General features: G+C 45.4%; 1 protein-coding gene across 3 annotated transcripts in view; it reads left to right on the forward strand.

Annotated features, from left to right (window-relative positions):
* Positions 1–15421, forward strand: part of LOC135504459 (thymocyte selection-associated high mobility group box protein TOX-like) — a 135088-nt gene that overhangs the window by 65296 nt on the left and 54371 nt on the right. The gene's annotated exons all lie outside the window — the stretch shown is intronic.

A 15421-nucleotide genomic window follows, 5' to 3' on the forward strand; every position in this document is an offset into this window, starting at 1 on the left:
TCAGAAGGTTGTGATCCATGAATTAACACTCCCTAGACTCTAGAGTTAGCACATTAGTGGTCCTCTAGCATGCCAACAAGCAAACCCAGAGGCACTTATATGCAGGGCAGGTACACACACCATTTATTTATTTACCATAGAGAACGAGTAGCAGTTTAGCTAATATGCTCTTCTTGTATGTTCTACTTTTGTTGTCTATTATACATTTAATAGGATATAATGGTCATAAACACATGTAGGGATTTCTCAAAGGATCTTTGTGACGTTTTATACGGCCGGGTAATTTTTGTAGGACATCTCACTGGAAGTTGCACTGAGAGTATGTTTATATTGTTCTTGTGCTCCAATTATTTATATTCTAGAGGGTTCCCATTGATAGTAAATATGGAAATCATATTTAAAGCACACACACACTGCTCCGTACTCATCGAGACTCCAAACACTCTAGTAGTCATTGTAACCATCCCTTATGTTTCCCCCGTGGTTGTTCTCGGTTGTTTTCACACGGAACCATGCAGGGAGAAAAGAAGCCCGAGATGTAAATAGACTGATACGCTTCCCTTGCTGGTAATGATTTCTTTTTGTCACTGCCAGAACAGTCAAAACTTCAGCTGCGCTTTTTTTCCTCTCTTCTTTCTATTCCTTTTCTCTTTCATACGTTCATATGGTGCAGGGAGGCACGAGAGCAGTAGATCGCATTCAGATAACCAATTATATGCTGGAGAAAAACTAACGTACCCCCCCCCTATCTGATGTTGCGGCGAGCAGAGGCAAAGAGATGGGGTAATGTGACATTCACTCTGCCCTTCATCTCCCCATCGCTGTTTGCCAGATTCAGTTAAAAGTGGGTTCTGCTGTACATCCTCTACCCCGCCAGAGAAACCTCACTGACACATACACACACACACACACACACACACACACACACACACACACACACACACACACACACACACACACACACACACACACACACACACACACACACACACGCACACGTGTACACACGCACACAAACGTGCACACACACATACACCCACAAACAAAGAAATGGCAGACACCCGCTCACACTTACACCATCCCCTTCCCCCTCCATGGCTGCACCTTACCGTTACATTAGAATGTGTGTCTGTGGATGGGTGCAGTAGATATACCAATTGTTTGTTTTGTGTGTGTGTGTGTGTGTGTGTGTGTGTGTGTGTGTGTGTGTGTGTGTGTGTGTGTGTGCGTGTGGCGTTCAGTGTCTGTGTTCAGTGTTTATCTACCTCTCCACTTGTTACCCTATGCATGCTCATGTTTAGGTTTCTGATAGTTCACAGGTTAGCCCACACTACAGTATATGAGCTAACACAGTTGAACCTAAGGAAGCCCTCTTATCCCCTGTTCATGCTAAGACTAAAGTGTCAGGCTCGTTATATTTTGCTCATTAATTCTCTGTATTTCCCCCGACACAGGTTAATAGGTGGGCTGTCAGAGGCCATAGTGGCTGGATGGGTAAAGACAGATTGGGTGAAACACATTTTCCAGGGGACTCAGGGGGATGTTTTATAAGGGCTCTTTTACTCACGTTCACTTTCTCTCATGTATACACACATCCTTGTTCACACTGTCAAAGCAACAGACACTCAAGCTCATGAAGAAGCACACACGGATGCATGCACCCTCACACACATAAAAGACTTGCAAACATAGACCAAGAACTCACTGAATATAAACAGTATTTATTATACAGCTATTTTACATTTCATATCCCCTATTGTGGGCTGTTGAGGCCTTTTGTTATACTATGGCAGTAGTTTTGAATTAGATACTATTTATGCTTCAATCTTGTCTAGTCCTTGTGTTTTGAACATATTTTTCTCTACTATTGTCTTAACTCCAAACTCTATCCACCAGCATTGTGAAACTATTATTTTTTTATAATGGGAGTGAGTTGAAAAGCTTGGAGTTGAAAATGGTCACAGTGGCCAAATCAAATCGGGCAAAAAGAAAAAAACATCTCTCAAAACTGATTCCATCTTTCTTTCAACTATTGACCTGTGAGCGTTGCTTGAATGGGAGATTTTTATCCTATTGTACGCGCTCACAGTGAAAACAAGACCTTATTTAGCGCCACCCCACCCAACCCCATTCCATAGCGCCTTTCTCTTCAATCTCTCTTTCAATCTCTCTATTGTTCAACCTCGGCTGTGTTGTGGTGGTTCGACTGCAGCAGCAAGTGGATGGATGACAACCATCTCAGCTGGCTGCCATTTTCTTTTTACATATTTGCAGTGTAAACATGCCTCCATAGTTTGTCATCCTTCTTTTGCTCTTTAAATTATCATTATTTTAGAATGAAAACATTATTTTATGCGTTAGCACTACCTTGATGTGTCGACCAAATAATGCTACCAACAGAATATATTCTCTTTGAGTCTCTGTATTTATTGTCATAGAGTTGAATATTGTTGTCTTCAAGTCAGTTTGTTGGAGCATTAGGCCAACCTTGCTTACTGGTAGTAGTTTCATCCTAAGGTTAGCTAAAACCGTTTTTCATTGAAATTGTAGTGGGATTTGGGTATAATGCCACACAGTTTGACACTCGCCCTACTAACTCGTGTTGAGTGCTAATTATAGACAGTCATACACTATATTTTAAAAAGTATTTGGACACCCATTAAAAGGAGTGGCCACATCTGTTGCTGACAGGTGTATATAATCGAGCACACGAGCACACGGCCATGCAATTTCCATAGACAAACATTGGCAGTAGAATGGCCTTACTGAAGAGCTCAGTGACTTTCAACGTGGCACAGTCATAGGATGCCACCTTTTCAACAAGTCAGTTTGTCAAATTTCTGCCCTACTAGAGCTGCCCCGGTCAACTGTAAGTGCTGTTATTGTGAAGTGAAAACGTCTAGGGGCAACAACGTCTCAGCCGTGAAGTGGAAAGCCACACAACCTCACAGAACGGGCCTGCCGATTCCTGAAGAGTGTAGCATGTAAAAATCGTCTGTCTTCGGTTGCAACACAGTTCCAAACTGCCTCTGGAAGCAACGTCAGCAACTATTCGTTGGGAGCTTCATGAAATGGGTTTCCATGGCTGAGCAGCCGCACACAAGCCTAAGATCACCAAGCGCAATGCCAAGCGTCGGCTGGAGTGGTGTAATGCTCGCTTCACCATCTGGCAGTCCGACGGATGAATTTGGGTTTGGCGGATGCCAAGAGAACGCTACCTGCCCGAATGTATAGTGTCAACTGTAAAGTTTGGTGAAGGAGGAATAATGGTCTGGGGCTGTTCTTCATGGTTCGGGCTAGGCCCCTCAGCATAAAATGACTTTCTAGACGATTCTGTGCTTCCAATTATGTGGCAACAGTTTGGGCAAGGCCCTTTCCTGTTTCAGAATGACACTGCCCTCATGACAAAGCTAGGTCCATACAGAAATGGTTTGTCGAGATCGGTGTGGAGGAACTTAACTGGATAAGAGCGTCTGCCAAATGACTTAAATGTAAATGTAAACTAGCCTGCACAGAGCCCTGAACTCAACCCCATCGAACACCTTTGGGATGAATTGGAACGCCAACTGCGAGCCAGGCCTAATCTCCCAACATCAGTGCCCGACCTCACTAATGCTCTTGTAGCGGAATGGAAGCAAGTCCCAGCAGCAATGTTCCAACGTCTAGGGGAAAGCCTTCTCAGAAGAGTGGAGGCTGTTATAGCAGCAAAGAGGCGACCAACTCCACATACTTTTGGTCATGTAATGTATCTGTAATATAGATCTGTGTACTAGGTATAGAAATAAATATTTGCATGCGCAAATGAATTGTGTGGTAGAGAGGATAAAACAAAAGGTGGATTTGAGGCACTGTTGGTGGATTTGACCTAGCAGTGCTGGTGCAGCTCTGTCTGTGTAGTTAGGATCAAGCAGTCAGACCCAGGAAGAGGCCCCGTTTCCCCTTATCTAACGACAACAGAGCGGGTGTCGCCATGGCCACGGGCTGCACTCTTTATGGGCTTACGGCTGTGTGGGTGTGTGTCTGTGCATGTGTGTGTGTTTGTGTGTGTGCAATAAAACATTTTTATTTATTTATTTATTTTCTTTGTGACAGGTTGGGCCCTCTCAAAATTCAGTCACACATTGTTTCAGGAATTGTTTCAGGTTGAAGCTGGCGAGGACCTTCAGTTAATTGCACAGGAAAAGAAGGGGAGAAGAGGAAGATGGAGGAGTAGAGTGCTCAAACCGACATGCATATTGCATGAGTCCCTCCACCGCACCCCGTTCTTCACAGAATGGCTGAGCAGTGCTTGTTAATTCCGCTCGACGAGAGAATTATTTTTGGAGAGTTAGTGTACTGTACTGGCAAAAGCTTTTAATGTCACAAGTATCATACACTCGCTCTTTATAGATTGTCTTATATAAATTGACAAAAAATAAATCCCTGTCAAAATATTTTCCTTCTTCCATGGTAAACTGCGACACATTGTAGCCACCAATGTTAATGGTTCCGAGGCCACCTCGCCAGTGATTAAGATTTCAGTAACACATTCAACGTGTCGCCATAACGCCTTCAGTTCTCAGTCCTTTTTCCGATTGGTGCCTCAAATACAACCCAGTTGAGTGGTCTGATCGATCAGTCTATTTGTTTTCTAACTGCCATTCAGCAGTAGGCCTATGCTGCAAGGTAAAATGTGAAGACATGTAATGTAGGGCTATGTAAGGTGTTTGTGTTGGCTGGCTTGGCTAGCCCACCAACAGGAATGGATTCTTTGGTGTCATGGTGGGTTAGCAGACCTGGGTTTGAATACTATTTGAAATCTTCAAATACTTTGAGCGTTTAGTTTAGCCTGATTGGAGTACCAAGGGTTAGCACTTTTGCCACTACTCTATTGGTTCTATTGCGCCAAGCGAGCTCAATCAAACCCAGATCACGTATTTGTAAGGATTATAAATAAAGTTTTAAGCCAGGTCTATGAGATAGTTGTGTTGGTATTCAAGAGGAAATTATATATCGCGCGAGCCAAGATGAGAAGACAGCAACATTGTGTTCGACCATTACATCTCTGTAAATATTACATGTATAAGCTAGTTAACATTACTTCCACCTCTGAGTTCATTATTTTTCAAGCTCCACGCTCATCGATGATGGCAAGGCCTGACCTAGTTCTGACTTCCTCTCTCTCTCTCTCTCTCCCCTTCTCTCTCTCTTTCCCTTCTCTCTCTCTTTCCCAATCTTTCTCGCTCTCTTTCCCAGTTTGTTCCATCTCTTTCTCCCCATCTCTCTCACTCTCTCCCCGTTTCGCTCTTTCTCCCCATGTCTCTTTCTCACCGTCTCTCACTCCCTCCCCGTCTCTCAATCCCTCCCCCGTCTGTCTCTCTCACCGTCTCTCTGTCAGCACGTTTCTCTCTCTCTCCATCTGTCTCTCTCCCGTCTCTCTCTCCCCCATCTCTCTCTCCCCGTCTCTCTCTCCCCATTTCTCTCTCTCCCTGTCTCTTTCTCCCCATCTCCGTCTCTCTCCCGTCTCTCTATGTCAGCCCATTTCTCTCTCCCCGTCTCTCTCTTCCCGTCTCTCTCTGTCAGCCCGTTTCTCTCTCCCCGTCTTTCTCTGTCAGCCCGTTTCTCTCTCCCCGTCTCTCTCTGTCAGCCCGTTTCTCTCTCCCTGTCTCTCTCTCCCCATCTCTGTCTCTCCCCGTCTCTCTCTGTCAGCCCGTTTCTCTCTCCCCGTCTTTCTCTCCCCGTCTCTCTCTGTCAGCCCGTTTCTCTCTCCCCGTCTCTCTCTGTCAGCCCGTTTCTCTCTCCCCATCTCTGTCTCTCTCCCTGTGTCTCTCTCCCCATCTCTGTCTCCCTCACCATCTCTGTCTCTCTCACCGTCTCCTTCCCCGTCTCTCTCTCCCCATCTCTGTCTCTCTCTCTCCCCGTCTCTCTCTCTCCCCGTCTCTCTCTCTCCCCGTCTCTCTCCCCGTTTCTCTCTCCCCCCGTCTCTCTCTCCCCGTTTCTCTCTCCCCCGTCTCTCTCTCCCCGTTTCTCTCTCTCCCCCCGTCACTCTCCCCGTTTCTCTCTCTCCCCGTTTCTCTCTCTCCCCCCGTCTCTCTCTCCCCGTTTCTCTCTCCCCCGTCTCTCTCTCCCCGTTTCTCTCTCTCCCCCCGTCACTCTCCCCGTCTCTCTCTCTCCCCGTCTCTCTCCCCGTTTCTCTCTCTCCCCCGTCTCTCTCTCCCCGTTTCTCTCTCCCCCGTCTCGCTCTCCCCGTTTCTCTCTCTCCCCCCGTCACTCTCCCCGTTTCTCTCTCTCCCCCCTCTCTCTCCCCGTCTCTCTCTCCCCATCTCTCTCTCTCCCCATTTCTCTCTCTCCCCGTCTCTGTCTCTCTACCGTCTCTCTCTCTCCCCGTCTCTCTCTCCCCGTTTCTCTCTCCCTGTCTCTCTCTCCCCATTTCTCTCTCTCCCTGTCTCCCTCTCTTCATCTCTGTCTCTCTCCCGTCTCTCTCTCCCCATTTCTCTCTCTCTCCGTCTCACTTTTCCCATTTCTCTCTCTCTTCCTCCTCGTCTCTCTCTCGCTCCCTGTCTCTCTCTCTTTCACCCTGTCTCCCTCTCTCTCCCTCTCCCCGTTTGTTAACATTGCCAAAGCAAAGTACATTATAAAGAAAAGTGAAATAAACATTCAAATTAACAGGAAACATTACACTCATTACAAATACATTTTAAATGTCATATTATGTGCAAATAATTCAATTACGAAAGAGAAAATAAATAAACATAAATATGGGTTGTATTTACAATGGTGTTCTCTCTCTCAATTTCAATTAAATTCAATTGACTTTATTGACATGGCAAGTTCATTATTACTTACATTGTCAAGTATACATATCGAAAAATAAAATAAAAATATATATTTATATATAAATAAATGGTGGGACCAACAGCAATAACAGCAACCAACAGCAATCTCTCTCCCTGTTTCTCTCTCACTCCATCTCTCATACATGCTCTTCCTCACTCTCCCAGTCTCTCTCTCTCTCTTTTTCTCTCCACCACATGTCACACTGGGAAACATTGCGAGTGGCGGTCCCTGCTGAACAATTACCATGCAAAGCAATCCAAATTGAGATGTTTCCCGAAAACAACATGTGTGTAATTACTGCTTAATGAGCCCCTTGTCTAGGCCGAATGCACAATTAGACCGGAAATGGGGAAGCAGTGCCGGGACCCACTGGAGAGGGAGGGGGAGAGAGATGGAGAGAAGGAGAGAGAGAGAGAGAGGTTTCTGCAGTGAATGTGGAGTAATGGCTGCGCTGATAGCATTCTGCCGAGGATAAATTGGCATTTTAAAAGGGAGAGAGGCAGTGCAAGGAGAGCTAGAAGAGCTGAGAAAAAGCCTTACATTGGAATATATGTGCAGCCATGTTGAACCACAAAATGGCTGACCTTTCTCTGTTGTATTGGGGCCTATTGGTGGTTGATTGGTAGTCGGTTGGATTCAATTTGAACGTCAGATATCTTCCCAAGTCAGTGTTGAAAAGACAAGACTGTGACTACACAGATAAAGACTTACATTTTGTATCCATTTTTCAAAAGAAGAGGGTAAAAGGATCTAAAAATTGGTGTATTTGTTGACTGTACTATGAGACCAGACGGAGTCTCTTCCAGCCTCACCTCTTTATGTAACTGCCGACTACAGTGGTTTTTGATAGATGAAATTCAACTCATATGTTGATGTAGTGGAGAGGCTTTCATGAAAAAATTATATCACCCCGTACCATTCATTGATCAAGGTGTTGTACACATAATGTATGTCGTGCGGTTTTGAAAGGAGATAGGCCAATGATTTCACCAAAATAAATGTCTGAACATATCATACCTATTCAAAGTGAACAGAATATATGTGCTTGGCATTTAAACTGTTCTCGCCATAATATATAGTTGGTCTTTTACCAAATAGGGATATCTTCTGTTTACTACCTGACTGGCTCAATAATAATAATAAATGCAATGAACTTTTAACAAGGTGCTCCATGTGACTACCTCATGAAGCTGGTTGAGAGAATGCCAAGAGTGTGCAAAGCTGTCATCAAGGGGAAGGGTGGTTACTTTGAAGAATATAAAATATATATTGATTTGTTTAACACTTTTGGTTACTACATGATTCCATATGTGTTATTTCATAGTTTTCAATATTATTATGAATATTCTACATTGTAGAAAATATATATTTTTAAATAAATACAAAATTCTAATATTAACTTGAATGAGTAGGTGTGTCCAAACTTTTGACCCCCAAAATGAATTATGATTGTGTTTTGTGCCATGCTAAAATGTGTTAAATATATTATTGGAGACAAGAAACTGAGGTGTCATTAAGACATCTTATTTATGTGTCTGGGTGGTGAATCTATAGGGACGAATATTAATGTTTATTAGAATAAGCAAGTCGATCCTCACAAGGTTTCCTTGAGATGCATCATTAACCAACCATTGCTCCGGGCCACTGCTCCTTCCCCAGTCATTACTAGCAATAATTTGGTGTAAATTGTGAATCCCTCTCCCTCTCTGTATCTTTCATTCTCCCTGGCCGTGTCTGAAATCCATATTGCCTACTACTTACTAAAACTGCATATTGTGTACTGATGAAACAACGTACTATTTAGAACACACTGTTTAGTAAAAAAACGTATGATGTAAGCTTCAAATATCAACATGCGTCATCTAATGTTGAATTGCGTTGTTTCCCGCCATTCATTCATTTTGGTACAGCACGTCCCCTCATCTGATCATGGTTATGAATAGATTATTCTCTTCCTCAATAGCATGCAGTGAATTTGGACTAGATGACAACCGAAACAGTATGACATCCTGGCATTTAAAACATACTACATTTTTTTGAAATTTCACACACTATGAAACATTATATTTTCGCATCCCAAAAATGCCTACTATTTAGTATTGGTATTCAAACACAACCCGTCTCTCGCTGTCTCTCTCTCGCTCTCTTTCTATCGCTCTGTCTGTAACTCATCTATCTACTGTATCTACAGTGCCATTTTCTGTCAACGATCTTCACAAAATGCTCTAATGTCAAAGTGGATTTAAAAAAAAAACGTTTGTAAAAAAAAAAAAAAAAAAAAAGACAAATAAAACATGAATATATCTTAGTTAGATAAGTATTCAACCCCCTGGGTCAATATATGTTAGAATCTCCATTGGTAGTGATTACAGCTGTGAGTCTTTCTGGGTAAGTCTCTAAGAGCTTTCCACACCTGGATTGTGCAACCTTTGCCCATTGTTTTTTTCAAAATTCTTCAAGCTCTGTCAAATTGGTTGTTGATCATTGCCATTTTCAGGTCTTGCCATAGATTTTCAAGCAGATTTAAGTCAAGACTATAACTCGGCCACTCAGGAACATTGTCTTCTTGGTAAGCAACTCCAGGGTAGATTTGGCCTTGTGTTTTAGGTTATTGTCCTTCTGAAAGGTGAATTAATCTCCCAGTGTTTGGTGGAAAGCAGACTGAACTAAATTTTCCTCCAGGATTTTACCAGTACTTAGCTCCAGTCAGTTTATTTTTTATCCTTGTCAGAGTCGTGTGTATAAGTGGCACGGAAGTCAGGCGCAGGAGAGTCAAACAGAGTGTAAAATGGAGTCTTTTAATGAATGTCCACGTAACATGCTCCATAACACTAATAAGACATGAATATAAACAAACATGGGTACGAGGACCCGTCGCGCACCTATACAATAAACACAACACTGACAATAAACAATCTCTGACAAAGACATGAGGGGAAACAGGGGGTTAAATACACAACAAGTAATGAATGGGATTGAAAACAGGTGTGTGGGAAGGCAAGATAAAACCAATGGAAAATGAAAAATGGATCAATGATGGCTAGAAGACCGGTGACTTCGACCGCCAAGCACCGCCCGAACAAGGAGAGGCAGTCGTGACATTGCCACGCCCCTGACGCGCGGCTCCAGCACTGGCCCCGGGGACGACCCGGAGGGCGAGGTGCAGGGCGATCCGGATGGAGACGGTGGAATTCTTTTAACATGGAAGGATCTAACATGTGCTCCAATGGAACCCAGCATCTCTCTTCCGGCCCGTACCCCTCCCAGTCCACGAGGTACTGAAGGCCCCTCGCCCGACGTCTCGAATCCAAAATGGATCGAACAGAGTATGCCGGTACCCCCTCGATGTCTAGAGGAGGCGGAGGAACATCACGCACTTCAGCCTCCTGGAGCGGTCCAGCCCCACCGGCCTGAGGAGAGACACATGGAACGAGGGGTTAATACGGTAATTAGTGGGCAGTTGTAACCTATAACATACCTCGTTCACTCTCCTCAGGACTTTAAACGGCCCCACAAACCGCGGACCCAGCTTCCGGCAGAGCAGGTGGAGGGGCAGGTTTCAGGCAGAGAGCCAGACCCTGTCCCCTGGTGCGAACACCGGGGCCTTACTGCGGTGATGGTCTGCGCCAATTTTCTGGCGCCTTATGGCACGCTGAAGGTGGACGTGGGCTGCCTCCCAGGTTTCTTCAGCGCACCAAAACCAATTGTCCACCGCAGGAGCCTCGGTCTGACTCTGATGCCAAGGAGCCAGAACTGATACCCTAATACCCTAATACACGGCTGATACCCTAATATACATTGAAAAGGAGTAAGGTTAGTGGAGGAGTGATGTAGCGAGTTCTGGGCCATCTCTGCCCAGGGCACGAACTTCGCCCACTCCCCCGGCCGGTCCTGGCAATAAGACCGCAGAAACCTACCCACACCCTGGTTAACTCTCTCCACCTGCCCATTACTCTCGGGGTGAAAACCTGAGGTAAGACTAACTGAGATCCCCAGACGTTCCATGAATGCCTTCCAGACCCTTGATGTGAACTGGGGACCCCAATCAGACACTATATCGTCAGGCACCCCATAGTGCCGGAAAACGTGTGTAAACAGGGCCTCTGCAGTTTGTAAGGCCGTAGGGAGACCGGGCAAAGGGAGGAGACGACAGGACTTCGAAAACCGATCCACAACGACCAGGATCGTGGTGTAACCCTGTGAAGGTGGAGGATCAGTCAAAAAATCCACCGACAGGTGCAACCACGGCCGTTGAGGAACGGGTAAACGTTGTAGCTTACCTCTGGGCTGGTGTCTAGGAGCCTTGCACTGGGCGCACACCGAGCAGGAGGAAACATAAATCCTCACGTTCTTAGCTAAAGTGGGCCACCAGTACCTCCCATCGAGACAGCGTATCGTCCGACCTATCCCAGGATGACCAGAGGAGGGTGACGTGTGAGCCCAATAGATCAATCGGCCGCGGGACAGCAGACGGAACGTACAGACGACCATCTGGACACTCAGGGGGAGAGGGCTCTGCACGTGACGCCCGCTCAATGTCCGCGTCCAGCTCCCACACTACTGGCGCCACCAAACACGAAGCTGGGAGTATGGGAGTGGGATCCATGGACCGCTCCTCTGTGTCATACAGCCGAGACAATGCATCTCCCTTGACGTTCTGGGAGCCTGTTCTGTAAGAAAGAGTAAACACAAAACGAGTGAAAAACATGGCCCACCTTGCCTGGCGAGGATTCAGTCTCTTCGCCTGCCGGATGTACTCCAGATTGCGGTGGTTAGTCCAGATGAGAAAAGGGTGTTTAGCCCCCTCAAGCCAATGTCTCCACGCCTTCAAGGCTTTTACGACAGCTAACAGCTCCCGGTCCCCCACATCATAGTTTCGCTCCGCCGGGCTGAGCTTCTTTGAAAAGAAAGCACAGGGGCGAAGCTTCAGTGGCGTACCCGAACGCTGAGAGAGCACTGCTCCTATCCCAGCTTTGGATGCGTCCACCTCCACTATGAATGGCAAAGAGGGATCCGGATGAGCCAACACAGGCACCGAGGTAAACAGAGTCTTCAGGTGTCCAAAAACCCTGTTCGCTCAGCCGACCACTGCAAGTGCACCGGGCCCCCCTTTAGCAGTGAGGTAATGGGAGCAGCAACCTGAGTAAAACCCTGGATAAACCTCCGGTAGTAATTGGCAAACCCTAAAAAAACGCTGCACTTCCTTTACCGTGGTTGGAGTCGGCCAATTACGCACGGCTGCAATGGGTCATTCTCCATTTCCACTCCTGAAGTGGAAATCCGATGCCCTAGGAAGGAGATGAATTGTTGGAAGAACAAGCATTTCTCAGCCTTGACATATAGATCATGCTCCAACACCAGGGACACATGCTCGGCACGTGTAGCGGAGTATATCAGAATATCATCGATATACACCACTACACCCTGTCTGTGCAGGTCCCTGAAGATCTCATCTACAAATGATTGGAAGAGTGATGGAGCATTCATCAACCCATATGGCATGACAAGGTACTTATAATGACCTGAGGTGGTGCTAAATGCCGTCTTCCACTCATCACCCTTCCGAATACGCACCAGATTGTACGCACTCCATCCTTCTTTTTCACAAAAAAGAAACTCGAAGAGACGGGTGAAATGGGTGGCTGAATTTTTATTAATGAAATTCCCAGCTGCGCCTGAATCTACTAGCACCTTATACTGGGAATGCAGGGAAAAATCCGGAAAAGTGACAGAGACAAACATTAGTGCAACAGAGGGCTCTGGATGAGAATGGTGCCTACTCACTTGGGGTTATGCCAGAGTGCCCTGCCTGCCTTCTCTATTCCCAGAGGAACCTACCCGGCACCGACCAGCAGTGTGCTCTCTGCGACCATAGATGGTGATCGAGCGGGAACCCCCTCCGGTCTCCCTGCGCACCAGCCCTGCCAATTCCATAGGTTCAGGAGAGTGGCTGCGGGAGGATGGAACAACCAGACCCCGGTCTAGACGTCCACGAGTAGCCAGCATGTTGTCAAGCCTTATGGACATGTCCACCAGCTGGTCGAAGGTGAGGGTGGTGCCTCTACAGGCCAGCTCCCGACGGATGTCCTCGCTTAGACTACAACGGTAATGGTCGATCAGGGCCCTGTCGCTCCATCCAGCGCCGGCAGCCAAGGTCCTAAACTCCAAAGCAAACGCCTGTGCACTTCTCGTCTCCTGCCTCAGATGATAGAGGCGCTCACCCGCCGCTTTGCCTTTGGGTGGATGGTCGAATACTATCCGGAAATGGCGGGTGAACTCCTCAAAATGGTCCAACGCCACATCCTACTCTCTACACACAGCTCTGGCCCACTCTAGGGCTTTCCCGGTGAGGCATGAGACGGGGGCGCAACTCTTCTCACGGTCCGATGGTACTGGGGAGACCGTGGCCAGATACAAGTGCATTCCTCCACCTCCATGAGTGTGTCCTCTCCTGCTGACTTCATATTTTTATGGTCAGAGATTCTGTCGGAGTCGTGTGTATAGGTGGCAGAGAAGTCAGGTGCAGGAGAGTCAAACGGAGTGAACAGGGAGAGGCAACGACTTTGGCAGAAGTCGTGACAATCCTGAAAAACTCCCCAGGCCTTAACGATTATAAGCATATACATAACATGATGCAGCCACCACTGTGGTGGAAAATATGGAGAGTGGTACTCAATAATGTGTTAAATTGGATTTACCCCAAACATATCACTTTGTATTCAGAACAAAAAAAGTGAATTGCTTTGCCACATTTCTTGTAGTATTACCTTAGTGCAAACAGGATGCATGTTTTAGAGAAAAAACAATTCTGTACAGGCTACCTTCTTTTCACTCTGTCAGTTAACATTGTGGAGTAACTTCAATGTTCTTGATCCATCCTTAGTTTTCTCCCATCACAGCCATTCAACTATGTAAATGTTTTAAAGTCACGTTGACCACATGGTGAAATCCCTGAGCGGTTTCCTTCCTCTCCAGTAACTGAGTTAGGAAGGACGCCTGTATCTTTGTAGTGACTGGGTATATTGAAACCCCATCCAAAGTGTAATTAATAACTTCAATGTCTGCTTTTTGTGTTTTTACCCATCAACCAATAGGTGCCCTTCTTTGTGAGGCATTGAAAAACCTCCCTGATATTTGTGTTTGAATCTGTAGGGACCTTACAGATAATTGTATGTGTGGGCTGCAGAGATGAGGTATTCATTAAAAAAAGCATGTTAAACACTATTATTGCACACAGAGTGAGTCCATGCAACTTGTGACTTGTTACACACATTTTTAATCCTGAACATGTTTAGGCTTGCCATAACAAATGGGGTTGAATGCTTATTGAATGAAGACATTTCATATTTTCCTTTTTTATTAATTCCACTTTGACATTATGGGGTATTGTGTGTAGGCCAGTGAAAAAAATCTAAATGTAATCAATTGAAATTCAGGCTGTAACACAACAAAATGTGGAAAAAGTCAAGGGGTGTGAATACTTTCTGAAGGCACTGTATCTATCACATCTCTCTCTCTTAATCTACCACTCTCCCCTCTTATGAAATAGTTTTTAATGTCTTCCATTGTGGGTGTTTTCGTTCGCCCTCAGGAATGGTATCCATTAGTGCTCTCAGGACATAATTTCTTAGCTAATTGTAGTGGCCCATTTGTGTTCCCTGATATTTTTCTTCTGTTTATCTAGGTAGTAAACCTTCAGTCCATGTCTTCTGGCTCGGAAAATACCACACACCGAATCGCCATGTATCTCCACATCTCTGGAATTTGAAATGGAATGCTGTCTAGTTTGATCATGTTTTCATTGCGGTCTGTCTGTTCCATTTTACACAGAGCTAGGTGATATGCGCTATGCAAAGAATGACTTTTGTCAATAAACAAGAAAACATTGGCTCCTCTTCATGTCTTTCAGCACTTCCACAGCAGTTTGAGAGCTGGCGTTGATATATGTCTATGAACTTTCTGTATTACCCGATGGGCGGTGAGGTCACTGTCAAGGTTTATCAAACCGCTTCACTACAGAGCTGAGTGCTATGGAGAGTCCAAGGTTGCACAGGGAATATATTTACATTCCCTTCTGTTGGGCAATAACACTTTTTTCACCATCACAATTGCTACCATCTTATTCTTTTGTAGTGTTCTCAGTTTGGGCTTTGTGAACTTTCCCTAATCTTAAAAGATGAGTCTTTAGATGACTATCATCACTGGTGTAAAGTACTTAAGTAAACATACTTTAAAGTACTACTTAATGTCACGGCAGATTTCCTCCTCTTCCTCTGAAGAGGTGAAACAAGGATCTGACCAATACGCAGCATGGTAGGTGTCCATGGTTTTTAATAAGAAAAACTAAACAGGAACACAAATACAAAATAATAAAGTGAACTGGCAACGAAACAGTCCCGTGTGGCACTGACACAGGAAACAATCACCCACAAAATACCCAAAGAATATGACTGCCTAAATATGGTTCCCAATCAGAGACAACGATAGACAGCTGCCTCTAATTGAGAACCAATCTAGGCAACCATAGACATAGAATTACCTAGAAAGGAAACAGCCCCATAAACTTAAAAAACACCCTAGATGAGACAAACCCATAAATCCCCCA

Source organism: Oncorhynchus masou, chromosome 18 (assembly GCF_036934945.1).
Source record: "Oncorhynchus masou masou isolate Uvic2021 chromosome 18, UVic_Omas_1.1, whole genome shotgun sequence".
Lineage (NCBI taxonomy): Eukaryota > Metazoa > Chordata > Actinopteri > Salmoniformes > Salmonidae > Oncorhynchus > Oncorhynchus masou.